The sequence below is a fragment of the Notechis scutatus genome, chromosome 2 (genome assembly GCF_049901735.1).
Source record: "Notechis scutatus isolate UNSWTSFEM ecotype Mainland chromosome 2, rNotScu1.2, whole genome shotgun sequence".
Classification (NCBI taxonomy): domain Eukaryota; kingdom Metazoa; phylum Chordata; class Lepidosauria; order Squamata; family Elapidae; genus Notechis; species Notechis scutatus.
The window spans coordinates 7,538,919-7,551,441 of NC_142010.1; the positions used below are offsets into that span (position 1 = coordinate 7,538,919).

Below are 12,523 nucleotides of genomic sequence, written 5' to 3' on the forward strand. Positions count from 1 at the left end.
CCCCTCTCCTAGAAAAATGAAATATCCTAGGAAATATTAAAAAGGCAGAATATTGCCCCTAAAAAGAGAAGTAGAAATTCAGAAGCAGAAACTCACCCCCACGTTTGGTAATGGGTGGGCCATTAAGGCCTAGGCCAGAGTATTCTACATCACAAAGGCCTCTGCTCATCTTACCACCTGGCCTGGGAAGATTGCATCAGCCAGCACTCAGGTGAAGTCATGTGGTCTAGACAAAGCCTACAAAGTTAGCTGAGACCTCACCCCTGGGAGTCTGATAGCCAATGGGATACATTTCTTACACAGGAATTGGAAACACTAAGGTGAAGCCCAACAGAGGATATATAAGGGACTATCAGCATCTCAGCCCTTCCTTCTTTTCCTTCACCCAACATCTTGAAGGATGTGATCATCTTTTTCACTCAGGAGCTCCAAGGCATGTGGTCCTGTCCACCCTTAAACCATCTTTCCAAACAGCCTCCATGTTTCCAGTGTCTTTTTCCTCACTTGGAACTGAATCCAGAAGGATAATTCTTCCAACAGTATGTTGATTATGGACCCACATGTGGAGTTTCAATCTTCTACTTTGGTTTCACTGAGATTTTAAGCTCCAGAACTCCCCAGCCAGCATAAAAGTAGTCCTCAAGATACAACTATTATGGGCCTTGCAATTACAGTTGCATGTTGCAATGGCTGTTAAGTGAGACTGCTTTCCTTATGTTGGAAGAAATAGCCTAAATAACATGTGGAAGAATGTTCCCTCCTTTTTTTTGCATTTCCAGCAATTTGGGCTCAGGTTGAGGAACATCTTCGCTAAGATACTGGCAGAGAATTAAAAAATTAAAAAATGGCTGGAGGAAATGACGATAGAACAGATTGGATTTAAACGAGAATTCTTCCTATTAGGAATCTTCAACAAACAATTTCCAAAAAATTACATATATTGACGGCAGCCAGATTGGCTTTTGCACAATGTTGGAAACAACCTCACACTCCATCAGAGGAAATGATTATTCAAAAAATATCAAGTTGTGCAGAAATGAATAAATTAACTTCATCACTAAAAGATAAAGAAACAATGTATTATGAGAGTTGGAACTGTTGGTATGAATGGATAGACCAAAGATGGACTATATAACAAATTGCAAAAGAGGATAAGCTATAACTGTAGTAGTAATCATATATTTGCATTAAGGATTTATTGTAAATATGGCATAAAATAAGGATATAAATAAGGACCCACAAACTGTTGATGATGAAATTGTTTTTAATCGCTTTCTGACTTTTCTTTTTACTTCTTTTTTCCGTTTCTCTTTTCTTCTTTCACATTTGTGTATGTGTTGTCTATTTTAATTGTAAAATCAATAAAATTTATTTAAAAAAGAAAGAAAACATTATAATGAATTTCACATTACAATGAATTTCCCCCCTCCCCCCATAATCTTTCTGTCTTCTGGGGATTGAAAAGAGTCTTTTAGTCTTTTTTTTTCATTAAAAAAAATCTTTATTGAAATTCAAAATATTAAAAAGTTTACAAAAAATTCTATAAAGATGTGTCAATACCTTTCAACATCGTTTTCTTGACAGTACAATAAGTACAGTACATACAATTAATACTTGACAGTTGTTTATAGTAATACTAATTCACAGTGCCTTAATAATATTAATAAATAATTCATATATGTAGGTCGATGGTTCAAAGAAGAAAAAGAATATATTAACACTAAGTACATATATATATATATATATATATATATATATATATATATATATATATATATATATATATATATATATCTATCTTTATATTATATATATATATTATATATATATATATATATATATAATATATATATATATATATATATAATATATATATATATTTGTTTTCTCGCGTAAGATTGGAAGTTAATCTAGGCAACGCGTCGATGAAGTCTCATTCATCATCTTCAGGCTTCTGTATCTAGCCTCTCATTCATCATCTTGCTTCTGTCTTGAGTGCTTCTCATGATGTGAGCTTGCAGCTGCTTCTTCCTTTTAACTGCTAGTGGGGTGTGACTTGATTGGTTGGGGGCTTGGCTGTGTTCTGATTGGGTGGGGTGTGTTCTCATTGGTTGGGGTTTGGCTGTGTTCTGATTGGTTGGGGGGTTGGCCATGTTCTGATTGGCTGGAGGTGTGTTCTGTTCAGGTGGGGGCTTGGTTGTGCTCAGGTTGGTCTTAGTTACTGGGGGATTTGAGCTGGTGAGCTGTGATCTTGCTGTTTGGCTTCAAGTTCGTGGTCGTGCTGCATCTTCATGGTGGGGGTCAGTTCGCTTCATTTACATGAATAAAAGAGATGACACTTCCCGCTTACCAGCCATTTGGAAACCCGCCCTCATGAACAGACGAGTACCTAACATGATGAATGACACCAGACCCACACCCACGAGGGCCACACAAGATGCCACCACCACACTTCCACGTAAAAAGCAGACTCACACCCACACAGAAGATGAGACACGACCACAGACCAGAAGCCGCACTGCAGCTGCATCACTACCCACTTCAACCCCCCCTTGAGCCATACATGAAGCGAACTGACCCCCACCATGAAGATGCAGCACGACCACGAACTCGAAGCCAAACAGCAAGATCACAGCTCACCAGCTCAAATCCCCCAGTAACTAAGACCAACCTGAGCACAACCAAGCCCCCACCTGAACAGAACACACCTCCAGCCAATCAGAACATGGCCAACCCCCCCCAACCAATCAGAACACAGCCAAACCCCAACCAATGAGAACACACCCCCACCCAATCAGAACATAGCCAAGCCCCAACCAATCAAGTCACACCCCACTAGCAGTTAAAAGGAAGAAGCAGCTGCAAGCTCACATCACTCTGAGAAGCACAGAGCCGAAGACAGAAGCCTGAAGATGATGAATGAGACTTCATCGAAACGTTGCCTAGATACTTCCAATCTTACGCGGGAGAAAACCCGAATAACCAAAGATCCACATACAAATACCCGAGAACCTCAGAAAACATTATATATATATATATATATATATATATATATATATATATATATATATATATATATATATATATATATATATATATATATAAAATCAGAGATAAATTTATATAATTATAGTCTATGTAATGTGCTCTATATTCCATAGCCATATGAGGAAATAAGGTATACATTTTTAGCTATACAATATAAGTATTAATTCATAAATATAAATTAAATATGAATATTTATATAAATCTCCATTTTCTGGCATTTCAACAGCTTCTCATTGATCCTACCTATATACCAATATGCCAATTTTATTTCCTCTTTTGACCTATATTTATCATGTTTTACGTGTACCCATTGATACCAAATGTTCCAGATTGAGTAATATTCTGAGTCTTCTTTGTCATTTAATTTCATCGTGAGTCTATCCATCTCTGCCCATTCCAAGATTTTGCGAATTATAACTTCATCTGATGTAATGGTAGACATCTTCCAAGCCTGAGCTAGCGCAATTCTTGCTGACATTATATGTATAATCAAGTTTCAGATCTTTTGGGGGGGTATTTATCTTTAATAATTCCCAGGATAAATAATTCCGGCTTCCATTCCAACCTACAATGGGTAATTTCCTCTAACCATGTTTGTATCTTAATCCAATATTTTTTAATTTCTGGGCATAGCCAACAGACATGGAAGAAGGTATCTTGTGTTCTCTTACATTTCCAACAGTTCGGGTTCAGCTTAGGATACATTTTTGCAAGCCTGGATGGTGCTAAATGCCAATGATAAAGCATTTTATATAGATTTTATTTATATGCAACCGACTTTGTCAAAGAAAAAATTTTCCCCAGTCTTCTAATTCAATGTTATGTCCAAAATTTTTAGCCCAGGCTAACATGGATCCTTTAACAATTTCCTCTTCTAAGTTGAAGTTTAATAAATAATTGTATATTTTAGATATTATTTTTTCTTCTGATCCTAGCAATAGTTTATCTAGCTGGGTTGCTTTTATTTCAAATCCAAATTCTTCTAAGTCTTGTTTATATCTCATTTGCACTTGAAGGTATGCCCACCAATCTATAAATATTCCCTGTGTTTCTAATTCTTGACTTGTTTTAAGTCTTCCTTGACTATCCAAAATTTGATAGTATTTTACTTTTTTGCTGATATCCAAAGTATTTGGGTGGATCATTGCCTCCATAGTGGACAGCCAACCTGGAATTTTGGTATAATATTTCTTCCTAATTTCTTCCCAGGTGTTTATCAATGAATCTCGTAAAACTTCTTCTTCTTCTTTTTCTTCAGCGTTTGTCTCGCGCTCTGGCGAGGTCCGCTAATGTCCTTGAGTATTGCTTCCACGCCTCTCTGTCTGCCACGAATGTCGGGTCTGCCTTCGCGATCTCTAGATCGGCCTTGATCGTGTCCATCCAGCGTTGCTTAGGTCTACCACGCGGTCTCGCTCCTCCGACTCCGAATGAATCTCGTAAAACGTGCCTGTAAAAGTAGGAGTGGTTCTTATTCCTGGGGTTCCATATGAAGGCATGCCACCCTATTTGCATATCATATCCTTCTAATGTCAAAATTCTCCTATTTTCTAATTTAATCCAGTCCTTAATCCATACTAGAGATGCTGCTTTGTAGTATGTCTCCCATATTGGGACTCCAAAGCCACCTCTGCTTTTGATATCCTATAAGTAAATTGATTTTATTCCTGCTTTTCTCCCTGACCATATACATTTCATAATTATTTTATTTAGATCTATAAAAAAAATATCCAAATTTATAGGTAGTTTGGAATAAATATAACAATTTGGGTAAGATATTCATTTTAATTGTAGCTATTTTCCCTAAACGTGAAAGCTGTAATTTACTCACATTTGTCCAAATCATTCCTTATTTGCTATATAAGTTTTATATAGTTACCCTTTTTTAAAGCTGAGCTTCTTGTCCTTAGCCAAATACCTAGATATTCAACTTTTTTTACAATTTGGAGGCCCATTACTTCTTCCAATTCCCTTTTATCTTTCGCAGTCAAATTTTTAACTAGTATTTTGGTTTTGTCTTTATTAATTTTAAGACCTGCTACCTTGCCAATTTTTTCTATTTCCTGCAACAGTAGGGCAGGATTCTAGTGGGTCTTCAATAATAAATGTCATGTCATCAGCAAAAGCCTGTAATTTGTATTTTTTTAATTTGGGTTCCTTTTATTTCCTTATTTAATATAATTCTTCTTAATAATGTTTCTAATGTCAGGATGAAAAGCAGAGGTGACAACGGACATCCCTGTCTAACTCCTTTCATTATTTCAAGTGATTTTGTCATTTCCCCATTTATTAATACACTTGCCTTTTGAGTGTAGTAAGTTGTTTCTATCATATTCTCAAATCTTTCTCCAAATTTCATAAATTTAATCTGTTGAATCATAAACTCCCAGTTTACATTATCAAATGCTTTTTGTGCATCCAGGAAGACAAGAGCCACTTGACTTCCTGGATGTGTTTCGTAATATTCTAATATATTAATTATTGTTCTTGTGTTATTCCTAATTTATCGTGTCGGGAGAAATCCATTTTGGTCAGGGTGTATTCTATCATTTAATATTTTCTTCAATCTACCTGCCATTATACTCATAAACATTTTGTATTCAGCATTTAGAAGGGATATCGGTCTATAATTTTTAATTTGCTTAGTATCTGAACCCTCTTTTGGAATCAATGTGATATAAGTTTCCTTCCATGAGTCTGGTAGCTTTGCTTTTATCAATACCAAAACTTCCAGGAATAATGTTTCTACTGATTCTCCTATATTTTTTATAGAGTTCTCCTGGTAGACCGTCTGGACCTGGGGTTTTATTGTTTTTTTGTCTTCTAACTGCTTCCTTTAATTCAATTAGTGTTATTTCCTTGTTTAAAAATTCCCTTTTTTTCTTCCAATAATGGGGGTGGCTTTTCTCCTTTCAAATATTCATCTATTTTTCCCATTTCTATCTTTTCCTGGCTATAGAGATTTTCAAAAAATTCTCTTGCGAATCATTTTTTCTTATCCATATTAATTTCCTCAATTCCATTCTTGTCTAATAATTGATGTATGGTTCTTCTCTCGTTTTCTTTTTTTAATTTATAAGCCAACCATCTACCAGGTTTATTTGCGTGCTCAAAGTGATTTTGTTTTGTATATTTTAAATTTCTTCTTTTAAATTTCTTCTTGCTCTAAAATGTTCAACTTGTGTTTTTTTTTAATTTTAAAATATAAACTTTATTAGATACAAAAAATCAAAATATACAAATATACAAACTCAAAAGACAAAGAGTCATACAAACAGAAGTCAGACTAATCTCTATGCTAAAACTAATTGAACTTTCCTTTAATACATTTGACAGTGAGTTAAATATTTCCTAAATTATGTTATGTGGCAGTTATTTCTTGTTTCCTATAGGTTCTCTGTTATTTATATTCTATCAACCATAATGTTCTGTTATTAATGTTTATTGTTGGATTATACTTATTTATCGATGATTTTCTTCTATTGAATGTTTAAAGAACGAGGGAATCTAAGACTAACATTAACAATTCCTGTCTGTTATTGTATATGTCATGATCTGTTACATAATTTGTTTTCCCCTCTTGGTTCCCCTTTTCATTTTTTTTACGTTCTAGCCAATCGTACCACTTTTTCCAGATCAAGTAAAATTCCACCTCCTCTTTTCCTTTTAGTTTTAAAGTAAGTTTTTCCATTTCTGCACATTCACAGATTTTTTGAATAATAAATTGTATTGGTGGTATATTAGGTGATTTCCATAATTGAGCCAGTGAAATACGTGCCGCTGTTAGAATATGGATAATCAAATATTTTACTTTGGAGGGATAACCTTCTTTAACAATACCCAGAAGATACAGTTTAGGTTCCCACTCCAATCCAGTCCCTTATAAACCCTCTGTTGGGCCCCACCTTAGTGTTTCCTGTTCCTGTGCAAGAAATGTATCCCATTGGCTGTCAGACTCCCAGGGGGCAGGAGTCTTAGCTAACTTTGTAGGCTTTGTCTGGACCACATGGCTTCACCTGAATGCTGGCTGATGCAATCTTCCCAGACCAGGTGGTGGAATGGGCAGAGGCCTTTATTATGTAGAATATTCTGGCCTAGTTACCATTAACAAAGGTGGGGGTGAGTTTCTGCTTCTGAGGTGAGTTTCTGCTTCTGAGTTTCTACTTCTCTTTTTAGGGGAAATATTCTGCCTTTTTAATATTTCCTAGGATATTTCATTTTCCTAGTAGAGGGGTAGGTTTTAACTTCCAACACTTAATTACCCGAATCCCCTTGCTCTCCCTGAGGCAACCCTTAATCAAATGTGCAAGTCGCTAAGCAGAACTGGCTAACTTAGCTCTGGGGGAAATAATACAGATAGGGAATTAATGTTGCATGTTCTATTATTCTATTAATGGAATCAAGCTAGCAAGCTGGCAATAGTTCCCCTCCCCTTTTTCTCCCCTTGGTGTAGTTGTTGCTTCTTGCTCTTTTTCTATGGTGATGAATGAATCCTTGGGAGGTGTGAATTTACAAGTTAGGAACAATCATCATGGAGAAAGTCTATCAATGTGATCGCTGGAGTGAAAAATGACTTGATGGTGCATAATCAATGAAAAAAATACTATAACTGCTTTAGATAGAGATGGAACAACATGGTTTCCAGCTTTATGTCACTAAATGGCACACTATAGATAAGCAACAACCATGATCAACAACTAGAGAATAGAGTACAGCAAAGTGTTGGTAATTGAGGCCAAAATAGTTTAAACATTTCAACAGTAAATTCCTAGAGAGGATTTGGAGGAGAGGAGAACAACAGCAGGAGAGCTTCCTCTTCTGGCTCTTCACTGAGAGGGGGGAGGGATGCAGGCCCTCCTGGTCTTCCCAGGGTGGAAGCAGCAGCTGAAAGGTGAGCTGAGCACAGGTGGAGGAGAGGCTGGAATCAAGTAGGGCTGTTTGGGTTTCCCCAGGGTGTAAAAGCAGAGGAGCAACAAGGCTGAAACATGTCAGCTGCTACATATTCTTTCCTTCCTCAGATTTCATTCCACTGGTGGCACCAGTCCTTGCTTATCAATGGAGACCGTGGAGCAAGTGGCCAGTTTTAAGTTTCTGGGTGTTACCCCAAAAGAGGACCTGACCTGGGGTGCCCACATTGCAGCTCTGGTCAAAAGGGCCCAGCAAAGATTATACTACCTGAGACTTCTCAGGAAACAACAACTGAATGAAAAACTGCTGGTGACCTTCTACCGCTGCACCATAGAGAGCATTTTAACATACTGCACCTCTGTATGGTTTGCCAATTGCACAGAAGCAGATAGGAAAGCACTCCAGAGGTTTTTTTTTTTTTTTTTTTTTAAAAAACTTTATTGATTATACAACTAAAATATCAAACACATATGCAACACACAGAAAAAAAAGGAAAAAAGAAAATGATTAAAAACTAGCAATTCTATTATCGACAGTCTATGGTTCCTTGTTTGTTATCAATATTGGTGATATATTTACAAATACATCTTATTGCGAATATATAATTACTACCTTTTTTACATTTTACATTGTTTACTAATATATTTTCTATTTTTGTTCTATCCAGTCATACCAGCATTCCCAGCTTCTATAATATTCTGATGTTTCTTTTTCCTTAAGTGCTAAGGTTAACTTATCCATCTCTGTACAGGCTGTTATCTTCTGAATGACCATTTCCTCTGTTGGAATATCTGCTTGTTTCCAACACTTTGCAAAGGTTATTCTAGCTGAAGTAAGAATGTGCAGTATTATATATTAGACTTTTTTAGAAATTTGTCCACCTTTTCCTTGGTTTCTTCCTACCTTTCCACACTATCTGAATCGGGTTGTGATCTGCCCATTCGTTTGGTAAAATTTCAATCTCTTTTAATTCATTTACTAACTCACCATTCATCCACACCATATTGATTCGTGTCCATGATTGGTGAGGATTGGAGTAAAATGTCAATTGCTTTTTCTCAGGGTTTAATTTCCTCCACATGTCTATCAAATTTAGTTCAGTCATCATTTCTTCACATGTTTTCGGTAGTTCTCTTTTTTTCTTCTCCCCCGCGCCACTACTGTGATCTTTCTGGTGGTCCACAATAGCATTGAAATCCCCCAAGATACAAATATTCCTTTTATCTAATTCCACTATTTTTCCATGTAATTGTTTAAAAAATTCCTTTGGGTTATTGTTAGGGGCATAAATTACCACTAGTAGAATTGGAATTGATTTAATCTAAATTTGTAACACCAGAATTCTTCCATTGGGGTCCATCCAAATTAGCTCTGCTTTCATATCGTCTTTCACATATACTGCTATACCTTTCTTTTTCCTAAAATCTGCTGGCGATGTATACAAATTCCCTAGCTTGGGGCATTCTAGATATTTTTCTTCTTCCTTATATGAGTTTCCTGTAAACATATCTGCATTTTGTTTAATTAATTTGGTTAATATCCTTTTACTTTTTTCCTTTCATTTAAAAGTTTTACAAGTCAATTTTTAGATTCAAATAGTCTCTTTCTTTAATAAATCTTCTCCACTTACTACAGCTCCAGTCCAATAATCCAAAAAGAGACCAGTAAATTGTTCAGTTTCGTCCGTGGAATATTTAAAGTTGTAATTTAATTCCTTACTTCAAGTCTCCCCCCATCTCAAGTTCGTCCTTCCAATTTTCCCCAAAATCCACAATTCAAATCCTTCAAAGTTCTCTTAAATTAAATTTGTTGTTCTTTCTTTTTTTTTCTCCCCCAATTATTGTCATTCTCTCAGATCCCTCCGATTCTCTTATCTTCTCTGTCCGATTGCTCGCATCCTTACCCTCTTCCATCTCACGAGCCCTTACACTTTCGCCACCGCTCGTATCTGCTTTGGCCGCTGTTTTCAGGCTTCACTCCGACTAAGATTCTCCAATATTCAAAGCTAAATCAGGATCACAAATTCTTTCACTCGCACTCTTTGTTCACCACAGTCTGTCACTCACTCACTTCCTCTTGCATGCAACGATCAAGACTTTAGGACCGCCATTACTGACAGTCTCTTGATGTCGGTCTCCACGGGGTTTCTCTACGTCGTGATGAGAATAACCTTTTCCACACCACTTGATTCTCCCCACACTGGCACGCTTCTCTACAAGATGCGTGTACCCCTAAGGGTCATTCTAACAGCAAGAGGAGATAGCGTGAAACCCAGAGCGAGCTTCAGCACCTCTGTTCACCCATATCTTGTCACCGGAAGTCCCCAGCACTCCAGAGGGTTAATGTCATTGCCCAGAAGATCATTGGTTGCCCTCTCCCCTCTTTGGAAGAACTTTATAGCTCCCGCTGACTTAAGAAAGTTCAAAACATTCTCAAAGATCCATCTCATCATGGGAACCCTTTTTTTGAACTATTACCATCTGGCAGATGGTACAGAATAATAAAAACAAGGACAAATAGGCTGAAAAACAGCTTCTATCCCAGGGCAGTAACTCTTTTGAATTCTGCTGTATAGTGCAGTGTTGGTGTAGTGTCGGGGATTTTCGGTTCAATATGTGGAGTGTGAAGGATGTGCATTTGTGTTTATTTTCATGGTCATGATGTGCACTGAAGATGGTGTTTGATTTCGTTGTACGAGGTGCAATGACAATAAAACTAAACTAAACTAAACTAAACATGCTTTAAAATTGGTGCCTGCATTTTCCTCTGTGTTGGGAGTTTTAAAAAGTCTCCTTCATGTTAAGGTTGACTCCTTGTAATTGTATAGGCATGTTCTTTTCTTGGCAACAATTTGGAACTGATCTGCCACTGCTGCTTTCAGGAATTTTGATTTTAATTCCATATCTAGCAAACAAACACAGGATTCCCTGATGGTGTGCCATCCATGGATTAACACGGCACAACTGTGCTTAACCAACAACTTTTTTTAAAGAAACATTATTTAAGAAAATCATTTCTTATTTGTAGACTTCCACGGGCAAACATGGTCCTTTAACTCTTACTGAGGCCCTTGGGATCATTGCACCAGTTAATCCACCCACTCACCTAATCCCATCGCTCAACAAAAAGTATGAATGTACCCACATATATCAAAATTTTATTAGTTCCACTGGAAAACTCCAAAACTCTTCTTCCCCTGCAGGTAACAGACAAGGGGGGAAAAACAGGAAAAGAGTTTTGAGCTGGATAAAATAGCATATGTGGAAGAAACATATCAAGATATCAAGGAGGATCATTTCCTAGTTGAGAAGAAAAGGGAAATATATGGAAGTCAGTGGAAAGGAAAAGGTCACTTGGACAGCCACATAAGGCAGACAGTAATGCAGGCCTCACCCTATGAGGAAGCAAACAGTAGTTTGAATCAAAGTCTATCAAAGAAGGAATTCAGAGTATTTTTGGCATCCTTGAGAATTCCAAAATATAAGTGGTCCTTGAGCATCCAAAAATGTAAGTGGTGGAAAAGATCCACAGATCTGCTTATTGTGAGAAAAGCACAGATATTGTAGATCACAGCTGACTATGCCCAGGACAATCCACACTGGAGAAAAGCCGTATCAGCAAATGCAGCAAAAGCTTTGGTCAGAAAAGTTTCCTGGTTATTCATGGAAGTACTCACACCAGGGAGGAGCCCTACCAGCTCAATGGGTAGATTTTGTGGGGAAGAAGATCCAGGTTGGTGTAGTGGTGAAGGCATCAGGTTAAACACTGGAAAATGCTCAGTTCCAGTCCCGCCTTAAAGTGTGAAACCATCTGTGCAACCTTGGACAGTCCTATCAGGCCTAGGCCTAAAAGCAGCAAAGGAAATGACTTGACTTGATTGACTTAAAAGGCATCAAAATCAAACATCTGGTATAAGGCTGAAGAATCCTGGATGGAAAGCCACAAGTTATAATTCAGTGTTAGGTCAGACATAGAGACACCTTCCATGAGCTATGGAACATCGAGCGGTAAAAAATATGTCATGGTAGGTAGGGAGGCTGTCTGGGGGACATTTACCCTGTAAATTACAGCATGCTACCCAGGAAATTCTTTGTATGCATCTGGAATTCCTGAATGAAAAGGGAATCGGTAAAATACAGGTACTCTTCAACTCAGACCATTTTTCACACTTTCAATGGAGAATCCGGATTCACTTTGCAACTGTGATTGAGGCAAAAATTACTTAATCAATTTCTCACTTAGCAACATACATTTTGGGCTCAATTGTGGTTGTAAGTTGAGAACAACCTGTATATGTTGAGGTTCTTATATTTCAGCTTCTTCCATACAACAGAGCTTAGATCTGATAGCTAAAAGGCCACTATCACAATCCAACTCTTACTAGATCTGCATTTAAAAATGGCAGTGTAGGGTGTCCTTGTAATAAAGCTAGCCTGATGATCAGTCAGCCATGTGCTTTGGTTGGCTATTCTATTTCTCTTTTGTTTAAAAATGTATTGTAGAAATACATTTAAAATACATTTAGAAATAGTAGTAACTGTGAGAGGGATCTTGGAGTCCTAGTAGACTA

General features: G+C 37.1%; 3 protein-coding genes across 3 annotated transcripts in view; 2 read left to right on the forward strand and 1 right to left on the reverse strand.

Moving 5' to 3' along the window:
* LOC148131677 (uncharacterized) overlaps window positions 1-1,389 on the forward strand; it is a 54,805-nt gene extending 53,416 nt beyond the window's left edge. Inside the window, 1 exon segment of the mRNA XM_087953147.1 lies at window positions 212-1,389. The gene's annotated coding sequence lies outside the window, so the exon portion shown is untranslated.
* Window positions 1-12,523, forward strand: part of LOC113431412 (uncharacterized) — a 170,464-nt gene that overhangs the window by 147,308 nt on the left and 10,633 nt on the right. The window lies entirely within an intron of this gene.
* LOC113426492 (uncharacterized) overlaps window positions 1-12,523 on the reverse strand; it is an 807,865-nt gene that overhangs the window by 118,036 nt on the left and 677,306 nt on the right. The gene's annotated exons all lie outside the window — the stretch shown is intronic.